Source organism: Neomonachus schauinslandi, chromosome 4, assembly GCF_002201575.2.
Source record: "Neomonachus schauinslandi chromosome 4, ASM220157v2, whole genome shotgun sequence".
NCBI lineage: Eukaryota > Metazoa > Chordata > Mammalia > Carnivora > Phocidae > Neomonachus > Neomonachus schauinslandi.
In genome coordinates this window covers 80364028-80382098 of record NC_058406.1, presented here as the reverse complement: position 1 = coordinate 80382098, position 18071 = coordinate 80364028, and the positions used below count along the sequence as shown (strand labels likewise).

The 18071-nt window shown below is 38.7% G+C and overlaps 1 protein-coding gene and 1 pseudogene across 1 annotated transcript in view; one reads left to right on the top strand and one right to left on the bottom strand.

Moving 5' to 3' along the window:
• DPYD (dihydropyrimidine dehydrogenase) overlaps positions 1-18071 on the top strand; it is a 799188-nt gene that overhangs the window by 747575 nt on the left and 33542 nt on the right.
• LOC110580585 lies at positions 7074-10908 on the bottom strand (annotated as a pseudogene).

The following is an 18071-nucleotide window of genomic DNA, read 5'->3' as shown; positions in this document are numbered from 1 at the left end:
TAAAGCATAGACTTCTGAAGGAGTCTATCCTCTCCCTAATAGCTATAGGTGTTTCCCAAATAAAATAATACAACCTGTAAAACCCAATCTCCAGTATGATTAGCCACCTATGAATTTAGAATTATGTCGCTTTTTAACCTTCCTTCTAGTACACATGTCTATAAGGTAAATGGACTACATGAGGCTAATTGCTATTTCTCAAATGCATTCTGCTTCTCTTGACACCATGGTTCCCATTTATCTCATCTCTGCTACTGAAAGCATTGTCTTTCAAGATACAAGATAGTATATGCCATGTCCTGCTCTGGACTTGAAACATACAAACTAACCTCCCTAGATCATAATCTACCTGAAGACATAGGCCAGGATGCTGTCTCCCCTACAGTGCTGCCATGGACGTATGCCATAATGGCCCTCACTCAAGTACTTTACTTAAAGTACGCTGGACCAGTAGCTGAAGGCTTGTGTCAGACTCAAACCAGCTAGGTGTATCTCTGCAACACACAAATCCTCAGCTCTGACTATTTACAAGCCCACACTTCAGCTAATTTCTTGTCCTGGGTTTGGATTTGGCTTCTTCTCTTACACCAGACTCAATTCTTGGGGTCCTAAGGGTTCTCAGAGCAATAGGTGGTTTTCTTTTCTTTCTTTCTTTTTTTTTTTTAAGATTTTATTTATTTTAGAGAGAGGAGGAGGAGGAGCAGAGAGAGAGGGCCAAGCAGACTCCATGCTGAGCACAGAGCCTGATGCATGGCCAGATCCCATGACCCCGAGATCATGATCTGAGCCGAAATCAAGAGTCAGACGATTAACCGACTGAGCCACCAGGCGCCCCTTTGAGCAATAGGTGGTTTTCTTCCCAAACACAGTCATTATGCAGATCGGGCTCTCTGATCAGAACCCCTCTACATGGGGCTTCAGTTCTGGGGTGGCAATCAAGATGCAATGCTGCCATTTCCACACACAAGATGTGGCCTCATAACATTTTTTTGGGAAACATATTTATTGAGCACCTACCCTGTGTCAAACACTGTGCCATGAGGATAATTTAGCGAACAAATTGTCATTTACATTTTACTTGAGATGGAGATGGACAATAAACAAAATAAATAAATTATAAAGTAAGGGTGAAAATCACAAGTGCTAAGCAGGAAAAATAAAGGCATGGAAGGAATACAGGTATGACTGGGAAGTGGCCAGAGGCAGGAAAAAATTTTCAATTTAAACAGGATGGTTAGGAAAGGTGATATTTGAATGAAGACTTTCAGAAACGATTCCTTTGACATGAGATTCCTTTTGAAAAGACAGCAGATTCCTCCCCCCCTCGTGGGATCTTCCGCACCTTTCCCAGCACTGTTTGCTGGATGGTATTGATCTGGCCTCTGTCTCCTATGAAAGCATAGTGCCCAAAGCAGTGTAAGGCTCTGTCTGCAGGTTATTCTCAAGTTCTGAAATACAGAGAGAAAAGAGTCAAACAGGAGAGTCATTTTTTGGTGCACTGACGGAAAACACAGTGATGTTCATTACTTAGAACTCTCCTCAGGGATTAAGCATGATTAAATAGCCCCGGTTTTACTAAAAATGACCAGGTTTCACCACCAAATATACACGCCAGACGCTTGGCATCCCATTTTTGTAGGGTTTCACAAGCATCTTTAGCAAAGCTAACAATGTAGGCCCAGATTTCTTTCTCCCTAGAGACACTACGCATTTCTCCAACTTGCTGTGTTCACATTGATTTCAAAAAGAGCTTTGCACTCACAAGAAAAACACAGAGGGCTTAGTGTGTGACCCATGGTTTTTACAGCCACACTGTTAAAAGAAAGGGAAGAAACTCAAAGCATTTTCACATTTTCACATTGACAGGAATTGGCTGTTTTGACAAGCGAAAGTCATGGCATAGGATTTTTTTAGATAAATTAACAGAATGAAAGTGCTAAATTAAAATTGCAACATTGATTTCCTTTTTAGCTCAGCTGTGCATTATATAAAAGGGTCAGAGGAAGGATTTATTATGGGCGATGAGTCTCTGTCGTCCACTAAGAGAGACCAGTGTATAAAATAAAGTTGTCCATTTCAGACACCCTTTGTCTCCAAGGAAAGCTGTCTAGGAGGCCCACGGGTGGCAGAGGCACTGAAAGGAAATGGAAATTGATAATCGGTCCTGTTAGGCTGATTCTCTGCATGTTCAATTCATATCCTTTTGAAAAGAAGAGATTAAGATGAAACCTCATTGAGGAATACACATTTCGAAGAAAATAGAAACAAAGGTTCTGCAAGGCTATTTCAGTTGGTGTCAAATGTGAGAACAAGGCGACACAAACTTATATGAAGAAAGGGCATTAACAAAATCCCCAGACAAAGAAGAAGCTAATAGCAAATATATGCAGCCGCCTTTGTGGATGCTCACAGGAGAAGTGGTACAACTTGATTTACAAAGGACCTGGATAATTATTTGTTACTTGGAGCCAACGCTGCTTCTCCCTCTGCAGAGGGCAGGCACTGACCATCTGCGTGTCTTAGTTTTGCTTTTGTGTGGCTGAGAATTAGCCACATTTTTGTGTCTGGTAAGCTTTGCATGAAGAGATGTTTGAAGCACTGGCTTTGTTTTGTTTTAAATCTTTAAACTGTTCCCTCAGCTTCAGTCAGAGGATTATTGCACATCTAACCACAAATAAATTGAAATATCAGCTGAAGAGAGTGCATGTTGCTCACTGATGGAATAATGGACGGCAGGTGGTAGAGGGTTTTGTTTTCAGGAAAGAACAGGAGGCTAGAAGTGACAAGAGTGATTCTGAGAGAGGGCTGAAACTGTCAGGATGGAGTCATGGGGGTCAGTAGTTCCTGAGCTGACCTTTTTAAACAAACCCTGAGACGACCTTTTACTGCGTCCTCACAGCGGTAGAGCATTCATGCCAGAAAGGTTGCCCCTCCCTCTAGATATTGAGAGTTTGAACAAAAAGCATATTTTCTATGATAGGGCCCATGTTCAACGCTTCACTCACAGGGTAGCCTGACACTCACTCTCCTGTCAGCCTGTGACACAGCGATCCTACCTGCTCACCTGCTCCAGCACATGCACGAGCACTTGAGCTATCCCTTAACGCCTTTCTGCCGCTTCTGATATCATCTTCTTGTCAGATCATGGAAATGGAGGGACTCGGCAGCAGCGCGGGACACTCCGTGTGCTAATTTCCATGTCATTGCCTTAAATGGTGTTCTAGCGTGAGGTGTTACACGGAACTCTTAACCTGACTTTTGGGGACACGCTGAAGGACTGAGATGTGTTGTCAGTGGTATACAGTGCACTTCCTGATGTTTGTGAGCCAGAGTTATAGAAGGCACAGGGTCGGGCTTTCTTCTCAAATACTGTTCTCTCTGGCCTCTGTTACGTCACCAGAAATCGCAAAAAATAATGCACCTAGTGTGCTTCCTAGTGTGCTGAAGGCTTTTTGTTCAAAATTGCCAGGATCTGAAGGCGAGGACTGTTTGTCTCCAAAGCCTGTGAAAAACAATGAGGGGTTTTTTTGCCTTCACCACTAAATAATATTCTGTTATTCGTCCTCCCATTAAAAATGTTTTACGTGTTGATAGAGTCTGTCTTCCATCCTGAGATGTGCATTATGGGAGCTGTGCTTCTTGCTCAGGTCAACATGCAGATATGGTGTTCATCCTCGGATCTGGGATTCCAAAGCCATGCACCTAAATTTAGAAACTTCTTTTCCATTTGCAACTAGCCCAGTCATTTTCTCACTAAATTTCAACCTTCACGTGACCTGGTCTAAACCACTGAAACATAAATCATTAAAAACAAACAAGGTTTTTATTTATTTTTTATTTTTTTTATTTTTTAAAGATTTTATTTATTTATTTGAGAGAGAGAATGAGATAGAGAGATCATGAGGGTCAGAGGGAGAAGCAGACCCCCATCCGAGCAGGGAGCCCGATGCGGGACTCGATCCCGGGACTCCAGGATCATGACCTGAGCCGAAGGCAGTCGCTTAACCAACTGAGCCACCCAGGCGCCCCACAAACAAGGTTTTTAAAAGTTTTGAAACAAATTCAAGTGACTATAAAACTTAAAGTTAGATTTTTTTCAGTTTGGTTCTATGTATTTCTCTCACCTTTTGAGTAAATAATAAAAGGAAAATGTGGTGAAATATCCCTTGGAAAAGACCTAATTTTTGAATCTGGCAGAAAAAATAATGTAAACAAAGACCTAGAACCTTAATCTCCTGATCTTCTCTTTCCAGACATGGTACTCTTTTCTTTTCTTTCTTTTTTTCTCTTCTTTCCTTTTCTCTTCTTTTCTTTTCTTTTCTCTTCTCTTCTCTTCTTTTCTTTTCTTTTCTTTCTTGAGACTCTTTTCAATGGACATAGCTATTTCCTGGTACTCAAGCAAACAGAGAAACTTAATAATGTAGCTCATTATTGCTGGACCTAATTTTTGATGTCTTCCCCATCTCTGCCCCTTTGCAGAAGCCAAGAAGTACAGAGTCTATTGTATAATCATCTATTGTTTTCTACACATGTCTATTTAAGGTCTATGTGCTGGGAAGCCAAAGTTTCTGGCTTGAAAAAAAAATGTTAAAAAGAAATTCAAAAAGCATCCAGGCAGAAGGTTAAGGGCAGGGGGAAATAGAAGGGAAAAGAAAGAAGGCGTTTTCACAATAGAACATGAAGATTATAAAGAAAGCTCAGGATGCCCAGAGAAATGAAGGTCAGCCTGGACTGGGAGGAGATGTAGCAGATCTACCAGGAACATCTCCTTTTCTTGGGTGTCAGCAAGGTCTTTTAGGAATAACTGAAAAGAAAAGATCAATGAATGGATAAAATTATCATTAGAGCTCAAAAAAGGAGAAGTAAGAATATATTCTGTAGAAGAGTGGAAACAGAACTGTAACCTCAGATACAGTCGGGGGCATCTGGGTGGCTCAGTCAGTTAAGCGTCTGCCTTCGGCTCAGGTCATGATCCTGGGGTCCTGGGATTGAGCTCCAGGTTGGGCTTCCTGCTCAGCAGGGAGTCTGTTTCTCCCTCTCCCTCTGCCCCTCCCCACCACTTGTGCTCTCTCTCTCACTCAAATAAATAAATAAGTCTTTGAAAAAAAAAAAAAAGAAACTATATAACCAATAGTCATCCATAGAATTGGAAAGCAAATTTTTAAATTTACCATTCAGAAGGTCTCAGGAACAAGTAGTTTTGCAGCTGAATGGCTGACAGTTTTGTTAGAGTCTCTATGTTATTTAAATAATTCCAGCTTTTATTTTTATTTTTTTAAGATTTTATTTATTTATTTGACAGAGAAAGACACAGCGAGAGAGGGAACACAAACGGGGAGTGGGAGAGGGAGAAGCAGACTCCTTGCCGAGCAGGGAGCCCGATGCAGGACTCGATCCAGGGACTCCAGGATCATGACCTGAGCCGAAGGCAGTCGCTTAACCAACTGAGCCACCCAGGCACCCTAATTCCAGCTTTTAAAAAGATATAGAACACGTGCCCTCCATGTTAAAAACTAATGATGTACTGTATGGTGACTAACATAACATAATAAAAAAATAAAAAGATACAGAAAATTCCCTAATAAATTTATGAACCTTGATCAACTTTACTACCAAAAACCAAATAATACTAGAGTAAAAAAATATAGACTATTTTCCACTTACGAGTAAAGACACAAAATTGTAAACCAAGTAATATTAAAAATTAAATCTTTGATGTTATAATGAAACTAAAAGCTCCACGCAATAGATCCATATAATGGATTAGGTTTGTCTTCTGATCTTCTCTTTATTAACTTGATAGAATGTGGACAAACCCCAGTAGGTACTAGGTTGAATCAGCATATGAGAAAGATGGTAACTGCTTGACCTAGCTTCCTCTAGGCATCCTCTGCAATTACACAGCAATAATAAAACTTTCACCTATGATTCGGAAATAATCTTTTAGTGAAGACTGTTTAGGGAAAAAAGGCTTTGTTCATCCATACATTCATATACACAGGACTTGAAAGCATCAAATAAACGAGTAACTCTTGACAATGATAAGGCATTCAATCAATAAAGGTTTTATTTGGGAAACCTGTAGTGTTAGCACATTCAGCCTGTCAGAATGCTTTTTATCCTGGGGGAACTTGAAGTTCTTAGTCAAGCATCTGCTAGGGTAGATATTAGAAGACACTAACCAAAATCAGTAATTCATCTACACTACAAAACATTGCAGGAAGGAGATTATGTACAAAAATGAATTCTGTGAGAAAAGCTACCCATTTCTCTCCTTTCACACTGGCTATATATATCCAGGCCTCCTAAAATGGTGTCTTAGTAAGACACACCATAGCCGCCCTTTAGAAGGTATCCAAGATCCACTGAGTTTGGGTCTCCTCACTGCATAGTGAGTCAGCTAGAGAGATCAATGCCTAAAAAACTCTTGGTGCTCAGTAAACATTGGTTTAACTTAATTGAATCACTCAGACAGAAGATTATCCAGACTTCCAAATCACTTTACTTCTCCTCTCCATATACAAACATGTGTACAACTGAAACCACTGATTTAAAAATCATTAGATAGTGCTGAACTCTGTCTACTCTATTAGCTTAAATGAATGTACCTTACCTTTAGGACTATATTCAGAAAAATGTTTAAGCCTCAAGGTCAGGGCACCTGGGTGGCGCAGCCGGTTAAGTGTCTGACTCTTGATTTTGGCTCAGGCCATGATCTCAGAATCGTGAGATCAAGCCCCACGTCGGGCTGCACAATTATTGTGTGGACAATAATCTTGAGCGTGGAGCCAGCTTAAGATTCTCTCCCTCCCTCTTCCTTTGCCCCTCCTCTCCCCCTCAAATAAATAAATAAATAAATAAATAAATAAATAAATAAATAAATTTTAAGCCTCAATGTCCCCAGTAATGTAGAGTACAGAATTCGATAACCACCCTAAAGACGCTGACAGAGTAATGCTTTTCCTAAAGAGAGGCTTCCCGAACTGTGTGTTAGAGCTTAAGCATCCACGGACAACATGGATACCAGTCCTCGTTCACACAGTTTTACCCTTGAGGCAGTCCTTCGTCATTGGTCAGCTTTGACTAGACCCCAGCCCTGCAGGAAAGCGCACAGAACACCAGATTCGCCAGCACTCTAAGGTGCTTACTGTTTTCTCTTCTTTAATGAAAGGTTGTACTGAACCAGGCTTTACCCATGACAGGCCAGCGATATGAAATTCTATGGTGCTGTTTTTCAGACTTCTTTTTCTGAGTCAGCATCTTCTCTGGCTTCATCATGTACAGAATGATTCCATGGAGAAAGGCTAATTGCATAGGGGTCTTTTATTTTAGGTTGGTCAAACAAACAAGCGATGCACACTTCAACACTGTCAACCACTTTAATTTAAAAAGCCGGACATCTTTTTCATATGGTACTGCAGCTTCTGGGCTCAGGGGGCCTGTCTATCAATCTTGTAGAAAACTTTCCTTGCATACATTCACACTTGCCAAATATGACTCTGGTTCTGCTTCCAGTTTGCAGATGCTCTCTTCACATCCAGTTCGTTTGAGGTGGGATCAACTAGCAGGTGAAAGATGGGCATATCAAACACCCAGCATGGACATTCACCATCTGGGTAGTTATTGGGGATGTAAACTTAAATACACCATCTTGATGAAGTCCGTGCTGTCTGAATATGACTCCAAACCACATTAATGCAGAGCAATAAGGTGACTCCATATAGATACCTAGTAACTTCTACTTCACGACCAAGGTAAACTCTGCAAGAAAAGTGTATTCTAGGTGGAAGGTTCATACGAAACATGTGTGCCACGTGCTGACCGTGTTGCTGGGGCTGGAGATGTCGGCTTAGTTATGAGCAAAACATTCTGGGGAAGAGAAGAGACCCTGTTTCTTTGGAGGAGCATGTGGAGGACGAGTTATCCCATCCCCTGTTAATGTCCTCTCTTCACCATCAGGTCATTTGCCTACAGAGCTTGTAGTCTTGCTCCAGAACGGTTCATAACGTGGCCTCCAAACAAAGACATTTAGTGATCTATGTCGTCAGACTCTTCTGTCTTCAGAATTCACTTTACTGCTCCCCAGCCTTGGTTCCCTCCCTGCTAAAGAGGGGCTAATGACTCTGGCCTTGAAAGACTGTCAGGAGGAGGAGGGGGGATAATGCAAATCACTCACATCAGTTTTTAAATGCTTGTGAAGTAGGTATTACCTTTGCAGGTCTTAAAAGCTTATGAAATCCCAGCTTTCATTATCTCTCACCACCTGTTGTTTACAGATCTTCTAACTCCCTTCCTGACAACTTATTTTTCCAATGTCAGCGTATTTGCCGCTACCACCTCAAATCTATATATAGTCTTTGTTTCATATTTTTACAAATTGATTTCATTATTCTAGTGCAGCTTCTCCCATACTCACTGACTTCTACTTAAAAAGACTGGCCTACAGAAGACATCACCAGCCCATCAAAAATGTTCTTCTTACTTAATCCACAAATGGACCAGTCGGAACTTAGTGTAAGGGGTCACACTTAGGTCTATAGCTCTTCTCGGCTCTGTTCATTCTGTCTGGAAGTGCAGATGGTACTTGCCACCTAATATCTTTCTTGAGATGCAGTATTTTTAGGCTCAGGCATATTCAGAAAACTACAGTTGTTTGGGTAGATCAGCTTTGGAGGGGCAAAGTTTTATTCTGTGTATTTGTGTATAAATATTTTCATAGGTAAATCTATCTAAATGTATATCTTCTTTGAGAAATATAAATGAAAAATAACTCACTCTCAAAACAGCTAGCACTAGAGTGTTAATTCTTGGGAAGTTCACTTTACAGTTTAATTCTTTGAGGTACATTAATTTACCAACACTCCATATAGAATGGAAATTTAGTCGTATCTTCAGAAATAAAAATCTGTAACCTCAAATATATAGAGTGGTAAAGTGACTGAATATTTCTGATTTGATACGTACTTAACCATATTTTAGAATAAGGCCTGAGGTCTGCTTAATGTATTTCTGTCTGTGTAGCCATTACACGTGCATTCTCCCACAGCTTAGATTTGTTTGATAGCCACCATTCTAAATTATGATTTGAGGCTCCTATTAAAAAACAACAATAAGGGGCACCTGGGTGGCTCAATCACTTAAGCATCTGACTCATTATTTTGGTTCATGTGGTGATCTCAGAGTCTCGAGATCCAGCTGGTCAAGAGGCTCCGTGCTTGGCACCCAGAATCTGCTTGAGATTTGCTCTGCCTCTACCCCTGCCCGCGAGTGCTCTCTCTATCTCTCTCTCTCTAAAATAAATAAATAAAAAGTTTTTAAAAATCTTATAAAACAACAACAAGATAATGATTTTGGCCATAATAATAATTATAATTTTATTCTGACGAAGTTTTTGTAATACTTCCCATTAGTGTGCCTTTTAAGACAATATTTATTTTAGGGATGCCTGGGTAGCTTAGTCGGTTAAGTGTCCGATTCTTGATTTCAGCTCAAGTCATGATCTCATGGGTCCAGGGATCAAGCCCCATGTCAGGCTCCACACTCAGCGGGGAGTCTGCTTGAAAGATTCTCTCCCTCCGCCCCCCCCACTCTCTCTCTCTCTCAAATAAATAATTTTTTTTTAAAAGACAATATTTGTTTTCGTAACATTTTTCTGATTATACAAGTAAATGTGCTTACTGTAGAAAATTAATAAAATACAAACGTATAAAAAAAATCATCTCTAGGGACTCCTGGGTGGCTCAGTTGGTTAAGCGTCTGCCTTCCGCTCAGGTCATGATCCTGGGGTCCTGGGATTAAGCCCCATGTCAGACTCCCTGCTTGGTGGGGAGTCTGCTTCTCCCTCTCTCTCTGCATGCCCCCCTCCCACTTGTTCTTTCCCTCTCTCTCTCTTTCTCTCAAATAAATAAAATCTTTTAAAAAAAAAAAAAGATCATCTCTAATCTCACTACTCAGAGATCCCAATTGTGTATTCAGGAATGTATATACATATAAAAACAGTAATTTATAATACTGCATATACTGCTCTAATTCTACTTTTTATTTCTCTGCCTAAAAATACATTATGTAAGGATTTTATATACTTCTTATAAAACTCCTAAGTATTATTTTCTTTTTAATGGCCATCTGGGATTTTAAGAAATTAATGCCAATTTAGCCAATCTGCTATTTTGAAATTTTTAAATAATAAAATCAATATCCATTTTGATGAAAAACCAGAGAACTTAACTGCAGCCAATTCTGGTCCTTAAGGACTTTTCTCTCAAACACGGAATGCAAGACTGTATGAAAGAAGTCAGTTCAGGGGAGGACCCCAAAGCCAGTACCCAGCCTTAATTCTGTGTGTTTACACAAAACACTGATGAAGGCAAGTAGGGAGTGAGGCTCCCCAGATTGTCATATGTGTAATAGAAGCCAGACCTTTGTATAACCAGTAATGGCTTCTTTAGCCATAACTCAAAGACATCCCATTTATACTACGGTCTTTTTTTTAATAATGAATAGATTGCATTTAAATTATAAACTTAGAAAGGAGAAGTAAAAGGATTACTGAGTGTGAGAGATGAATGAAGAAAAGCAGTAAAGCCTATGCGATCAGAAGGGTAAGTCTCCCGGTTCATCTGACATAAGAGATGGATTATAATGTCTTCGAAGTGGGGGACAGTTTACTTAGGAATTTGGCAGTAATTTGCATTTAAGGAATCCATTAGTGCCAACCCAAATGCTACTCCATCATTGCATGACTAACAGGAATATATGGTATTTGCTTATGATTTTATAGATTCTAATAAAATATGACATTATCTTTTTGAATCATTCTTATTCAGGGAAAACCTACTTTTCTAGGACTTGGCTGACGTAACCCACATCAACCATTAAATGACATAATGATGCTGTATCTTTTGACATTGTCTGTGTATCTTTCTCTCTGTGGCTCATTCTGTCCTAGAAAAAGTACCTCTAAGGAGCAGGGCTTGAATTAACCCCTGGATGATGATGAACAGAAATTTTTCCTAGAAATAACTAAGTCTGCCAACTGCTCAGGTATTTAGCTCATGGAAAGACCTTCATACAAGAATTCAAGGGGTAAATCGTGCTCTTAAAAAATAGTCAGACATTATGGTTTTCTTTGAAGGAACAATGTTACTTGTGATATTTTCTCCTAGAAATCACCTTAGAAGACATAAATACAAATACATATTTTACATATTCTTCAGTTTAAAAAATTGGCATTATCTCTCTATAGAGGACATATAGGGGGAATGGAATTCAAGAAACAACAGACACCTATCTCGGAAGCATTCAGATCTAGACTCAGTCCAAATCAGAAACATCCAGTAACTACCCCTCCCTGCCTTTTTCCTTCATATACTCACATTGTTTTCTGGGATAAAGCTGGAAGTAGAACAGTGTTTATTCTCTGCTTTTGTCTGATGATAATTTTGTTGCTGTTGTTTTATCCTTCTAAAATTTGGACTTTTATTTACAAATAGGATTTTAGGAATGTTGATGTAATTTTCAAACAGCATTGCTCTTGGAATAATGAGATAGCATATTATGGCTACTGACAGTGATGAGAAAGAAACTTAGAAATGAACCAGTCAGTATTTGAAGAACATAATGCACTTCATCCATTCTAAGACATGAATTTTTTTTCAAGGTGTCTTATAATTAATTTCTCTTTAAACACTGGACTCTGAATGTTTAAAAGTTTAGTACTATTGTGAAAAATTTATTTTGCTTATAATTTCCTCTTACTATAAGCATAAAAGCAATGTATGATAACATCTTAAATGTGATGAAATACAATGTTGTGTTTTCAATTTATAGTAGATAAAGATAAAATTATTCACTGTTTGGGGAGTACTTATATCTGGCATTCTAATGCATCAACATAGACCCTCTCCCAAACTCCACTAGACAGAGAAAAACAAATTGTCTTGGAAAGTTATTTCACAAAAAAAAATTTTTAATTTTTTTTTTAATTTATTTTTTGACAGAGAGAGACATAGCGAGAGAGGGAACACAAGCAGGAGGAGTGGGAGAGGGAGAAGCAGGCTCCCCGCCGAGCAGGGAGCCCGATGTGGGACTCGATCCCAGGACCCCGGGATCATGACCTGAGCCGAAGGCAGACGCTTAACGACTGAGCCACCCAGGCGCCCCTAAAAAAAAAATTTTAAAATCTCATCCTCATTCTGTTCAGAAAGTCACTTTCTGAAATCCAACTAATGGGGCATTGGGCCAGAGTGGATTAATGAATTCCATAGATAATCCCTCAAAACTCCATTTATTCATTGAATTCACTTCTTTCTCTACTAAATATATTCCCAAAGCTTGATGGGTAACCAGATTGATTAATTTGCTACATATCCTTACTCTTCCTTTCTGATAGTCAACAATGAATAAAATCCAAAGTCAGAAAGAAGCAGCAGCACAAAGATAATCCCTAATCTGAATAACCATTTCTGGACAACAGAAAGCCTACTTGGCTTTAAGTCTTTCTGTAAAATTCAAAATATTGGATCCAAGTATGGATGTCTTACATGTATTTATATCTATGTGTGTGTGTATACACAGAGTAAGCACACACATATTTAATTACATAGTTACATGTATTTAAAAGGCTTTGGCCATAATGTTCTAAAACCACTATTGAGAAGGCAAGAATGCACATGTTAAAATTTCTTTCTGGGTTAATAGAGATGAGGGGAAAAGTTATTGGGGTTTGCAAATTTATTTTAAATAAGTTCTTTTAAAATACCCACTGACCTGCATTTATTGAAAGAAAAACAGTCAACTACGATTGTAATTGTTATCCTGTCAGGTATTTATTAATAGACAGGCGGCTGTCATCTTTGTTAAAATGCTCTAAGTTGACAGAATTTCATTTACATAAATGGGTGGAAAATCCTTTTCTTACTTGTCCAACAAACTGGAGACAAAGTGCCTGCCAATGTTTTAATTTCTTTTTCATGTTCTGGTTAGAGAGTGAGAAGAATGCTTTCACTCCACAGTGTCATGAATATGATAATCTATGGAAATCACGGAAAGCAGGTACTTAAGTTAAGCATATACTGTACTATGGGAATCCCTGATGAATTCAAGTCTATTCTGTTTAGAGAAGATGTTGTTGCCTCTGAAGTGACAGACTGCCAGATGTTCCTGAAGTAGCATGGTAATGGGCTCAGATCGTAGCATCTTTCCCCAACCCCCACAGATGACAGCATTTACTTTAGGCCACAGAATGGTCTTGCCTTCGTTCTTTAAGAACTCGTGTTTACATTTGCTTCTCAACTATCAGATCCTCATTTTCCTAATTTTACTTATTTCAACATGTGGAGCATAAAATTATATAACTATGTGAGTAATCCTTACTTTATAGAGTGTATGCAGTCTAAATGTGAAATAAGCAATTCTCCATCATGTAAAACATGTTTAAGCCATTTATTTCCCCTATAAAACCTGGAAAAAGGGGTTTACACGAGGGAGGGGGAATATTTACTTTCGCATATTAAGCACGTAGCCAAATGTGCTAAAGCATATGTAAGTTAATAATAGAAAGAAAACTGTAACATGTTGCGAGGATTTCTATAATAATATGATGGGATGATAAGGACTAACATTTAGTAAGTGCCTACTGTTTACCAAGCTGTGGCTTCATTTTATATACTTTATATAAGTTACATAGTCCTAACTACAACCCTATGAAATGTTATTCCCATTTTATGAATGAGGCACCTGAGATCTTATAAAGGTAAAACAAAATCTGACCAGGTTAAAAACCTAGTACATGATGGAACCAAGAGTGAAAGCCAACATCAAGGACTGCACTGTTTATCCTAAATATACTGCTGACCATACATTCATTCATTTGAGAATGTATAATGGGCCAGGTATTGTTCAAAGTTCTAGCGGAACATCACCGAACAAAATTTATGAACATCCTATTCTGGTAGCTCATATCTTCTAGAAAGTTTGGAGATACAAAATAAATGAAAAAAGAATATGATGACTATCAAAAGGGAGATATACAGAGTATGATTTAGAGGACCTACTTTCAGTATAAAGGCCCTAAGACTTTTTGAGAACAGCAAAAAGTACACGAGTATGGTTGCAGTGTAGTAAATTAAGAGGAGAGTGGTAAAAAATAAAATTGAAGAGGTAAGCAGGAGCCGGATAAGCCAGCAGTCATTGCAAAGCTTTTAGATTTTATTTTAAGTACATTGGGAAATCATTGGAGAATTTTAAGCAGAGGAGTGACATGTTCTCATTTCTATTTAAGACAATTGCTCTGGCTACTATGTGGAGAATACATTATAGCGAGTCAAAAGAGAAAGTAGGCAGATCAGTTAGGAGTCTACTGACTGCAGTGTGCCTGGTGAGAGACAATGGAGCCTTGGACTAGAGCCATCTCCATGGAGATGGTGGGAAGGGGAAAGAGTTGGGTTTTGCTGAAGGAGTGGATCTAGAGGGGAAGATAAGAGGAAAAAAAAAAGAAATCCAGAATAGCCCTAGGTTTTTGACTTGAACAAATGGGTCAGCAGTCATTCCATTAACTGAAAAAGGGAAGATTGGGGAAAGAATATTTGGAATGAAATAACAAGGGATCCACTTAAGATACATTAAGTTTGAGATCACTTTTCAACATCTAATTAAATGTTAATTAAGTCCCTGGATGTAAGAGTCTGGAACTCAGTATAAAGAACAGAACTGGGGCTATAAATTTGAAAGCCATAGCTTAAATGATATTTAAAGCCATTAGATAAGATCAGATCACTTGGAAAGGATATGCTGGCAGAGGGAAAAAAGAACATCTAGGATTGAGCCTTGGATATTCCAACGTATAGGTTTCAGAGAAAAAGATTTACCCAGTAAAGGAGATACAGAAGTGATGTAGGGAAAAAAGTAGGACAGTATTCTAAGAAGGAGGGAGGGGTCATCCTGTTTGAAAGCTGCTGAGAGAGAAAGTAGAATGGTCTCAAAAGTGTGGCCATCTGATTTGCAAAATAAAGGTTGTCCTTGGCCCCATCACCACAGCACTTCCGTGGCTGGGAATGGAGGGCAAACTCCTGGCCCCAGTAACTGAGGAGTGAATGGGAGGTGAGGGTGGGAGGCCAGGCACTATTACTGGTGCTTAAGAGAGGTTTGGAGGGGAAATAGGTAAATGAGGAAGCCTAGAAGTGGCTGCAGAGACAAAGAGTTCTTTTATTTGTTTGGTGTATTTGTTTTGAGGAGGGGAAGGATTAAAGCATATTTGTGTGTTAACGGAAATAATAAGAACATGAGAGTGAATCATGGGATGGTCAGAGAGAAAAATTAAAGCAGATTCCTTCAGATGATCAGACGTATGCAAGACAGAGCCCTCAGTGGATTCTTTGAAAGCACCAGGACACTTCCCATCGTAACAGAAGAAAAGATGAAGGACGATAGTACAGATGCGGGGGATTTATAAAATTCAGAATAGAAAAATTACTTTAGTATTTTTACCCGAAAATGTGAGGCCAGATCCTCAACTGAGAAGGAAAAGGAGTGGCAGTTCAGATTTTAGGAGCAAGAAGAAGATACAAAAATGTCACTAGGTAGAGAGAGGAAGCTGAAGAACATCAGTAGTAACACAGCAAGGCTGTTGGCCCTACTGCGTGCTCACTTGTGATTAGAGTCACGAGCTTGTGGGGGGAGCAGTCATGCTCTGTAGCCGTCTTCAGTTTTCAAGTATAAATATGGAACTACTGGATGATTGGGTTAAATATGGGCAAAGATTTTGTCTGGTGGATACAAGAAAATGTTAGGGGTTGTTGTCTGATAGGACTTGACCTTAAATGATCAGATAAATGTGTATCATCAAAAATTGTGATGCGTGTTGGGTATGTTTAAAGGATTATTTATGTTTAATCCCATTACATTACAAACTACCACAAACTTCCTGAGGATAGGTATCATCTCTGTTTTACCCCCTATTATGTCTTCTTATTAGCTCTTACTTACCCTTGGTATCTTCTCCTAAAGCACCAAAAGCCATACAGTAATTTTAGGTGACACGGCAGCCAAACAGCTCGGAAGGGACACCACCACTCAATATAGAGAAGATGCGCGGTTTGGAGGTGAGAGACCTAGGCTTGGGTGTGCCCTGCCATTACTGTTATGTGGCCCTGGGCTTTGTGTGCTTGCCACATTGGTGGGTCTCAGCTTTCATCAATATTATAATAATTCTGTTATGGTGGAAGTTAAATGAGATAATATACAAAAATAACTTCTAAAGCTGAAAGTACTGTCACTATGTTATTCAGTCTTAGAATTTGGTCCTAATGCCTCTCGGGACATGTGATATTCAGCAACTGGCTGATATCTGATGAAGCTCAGAAAATTATGTATAGATTATTCTTCTCCAAGCCTAATGGCAGGTCTCTTTGACTACTGTTTTCATTTTGTGGTATTAACCATTGCCAAACATGAGGCTCATCTTTATAATAGACTTTGGCAGTCAAGAGCAGGAGGGTCTGAAGACCAGCAGCGTGGACTACATGGCCATAGGGCCTACATGAAGCCCACAGATGTCAAGTGAATTATTGTTTCCGGAAGCTTAATGTTTAATCTAATGCAATGATTGCCTAGATTCACAATTGTCCAAAGTACATTTTCAATAAAATAATGGGTTTTTAAGAACTGTGGCCTACAGATTTTTTTTTTTTGCTGTTTGATTTTTTTTGTTCTGTTCGATTTTGTTGTTTGATATTTATGAACAGGAGAGTGAAATAGTTGGTCATTATTATTTTCTTGATAGTAAACTTTAAACAAAGAACCAGGAAAATCCAAAGAAATTATTTGTGTTGTGCTCTACGCCTTTGAATCTAAATTGATTTCTTGGAACTACACCTTATAATACCTTATTACTACAAATCTGTTAGGCTGTAGTTTGTTGTTACAATTTAAAGCAAATGTTATTATTGGGGATTGGTTTATGTAATATTATAGATGAGGCCAAAAAATTACTTTGTTTGGTCATTAAGCATTAGATGAATCTCATTCTTGCCAAGCCTTATGCATAGAGAGAACCTGTCTGGACATTTTATATGAAAAGTGTTCAGACTACATCAGTTGTCAGCATTAAGCTGTGACCACATTGAGGTTAGTTGATATTTCTTGCCAGTACAGCTTTTTGTTGATGTTAATCCCTCATTCATTCATCAAATAATTAAGGCCAACTATGTACAAAGAACTAAGGGGAAGATAAGACAGGTTCAAAGGTATCCTGTCCTCAAATTGTTTATGATATACTCAGAAAAATAGGGAATGCATAAGTAATGGTAATATAGTTCAGAAAGTAATGAGGAAGAAACAGAGGAAAATCCAAAATCTGTGGGGCAATGATTGCCTTCAGTAGTGACCCAGGTACAGAGATGAATTTTATCTTATGGATGTTTGCTAGTGTCTCCATGTCTGCATTCAAAAGCTGTTGTTTATGGAGCACTTTGCCACACATATAAAAGATTCTTTCCCATGTTAAATTCTTTCCTACTAGTATGGTAATTAATTATCTTAGAAAATTCTTTCCTTTCAACTAAAAACTTGCACTTCCTTTTATTTTCTCTCCAATATAAATCTCCTGCTTAGCATAGAAACCCTAAAAATTGACTTTCAAAATGATGATCATTTTTTCCAATGTGTCCTGAACTGTAACTCCAAATAGGGTTTTTGATTGTATCAAAATGTGATATTTTATGCCCTATGCCATACTTTCAGGTAAAAAGGCTTAAAGCAGTCATCCTGGTGTTTCTGTGTAGGGAAAATATTAAGTATCATATTGAATAAATATGGAAAAGATCAACTAATCTTTTACTCTTGCTCCAAATATAGCCTGACTCCTGAATGCTTTTTTCATATTTATAGCAGTCCCATTTTCTTCATCACCCCATTTTTCTGTTTTTCTTTGCTTCTGTCCCATTGTATGAGGTAATTTTTATTCCATTTTCCCTCATTGGTTTTTGCCGTTGACATTCTATGCAATATTTAGCCATGGAAGCAGTAGCATTTTGAAGGTGGATTTCCAAAGCAAATTATTTCATCCAAGTTCT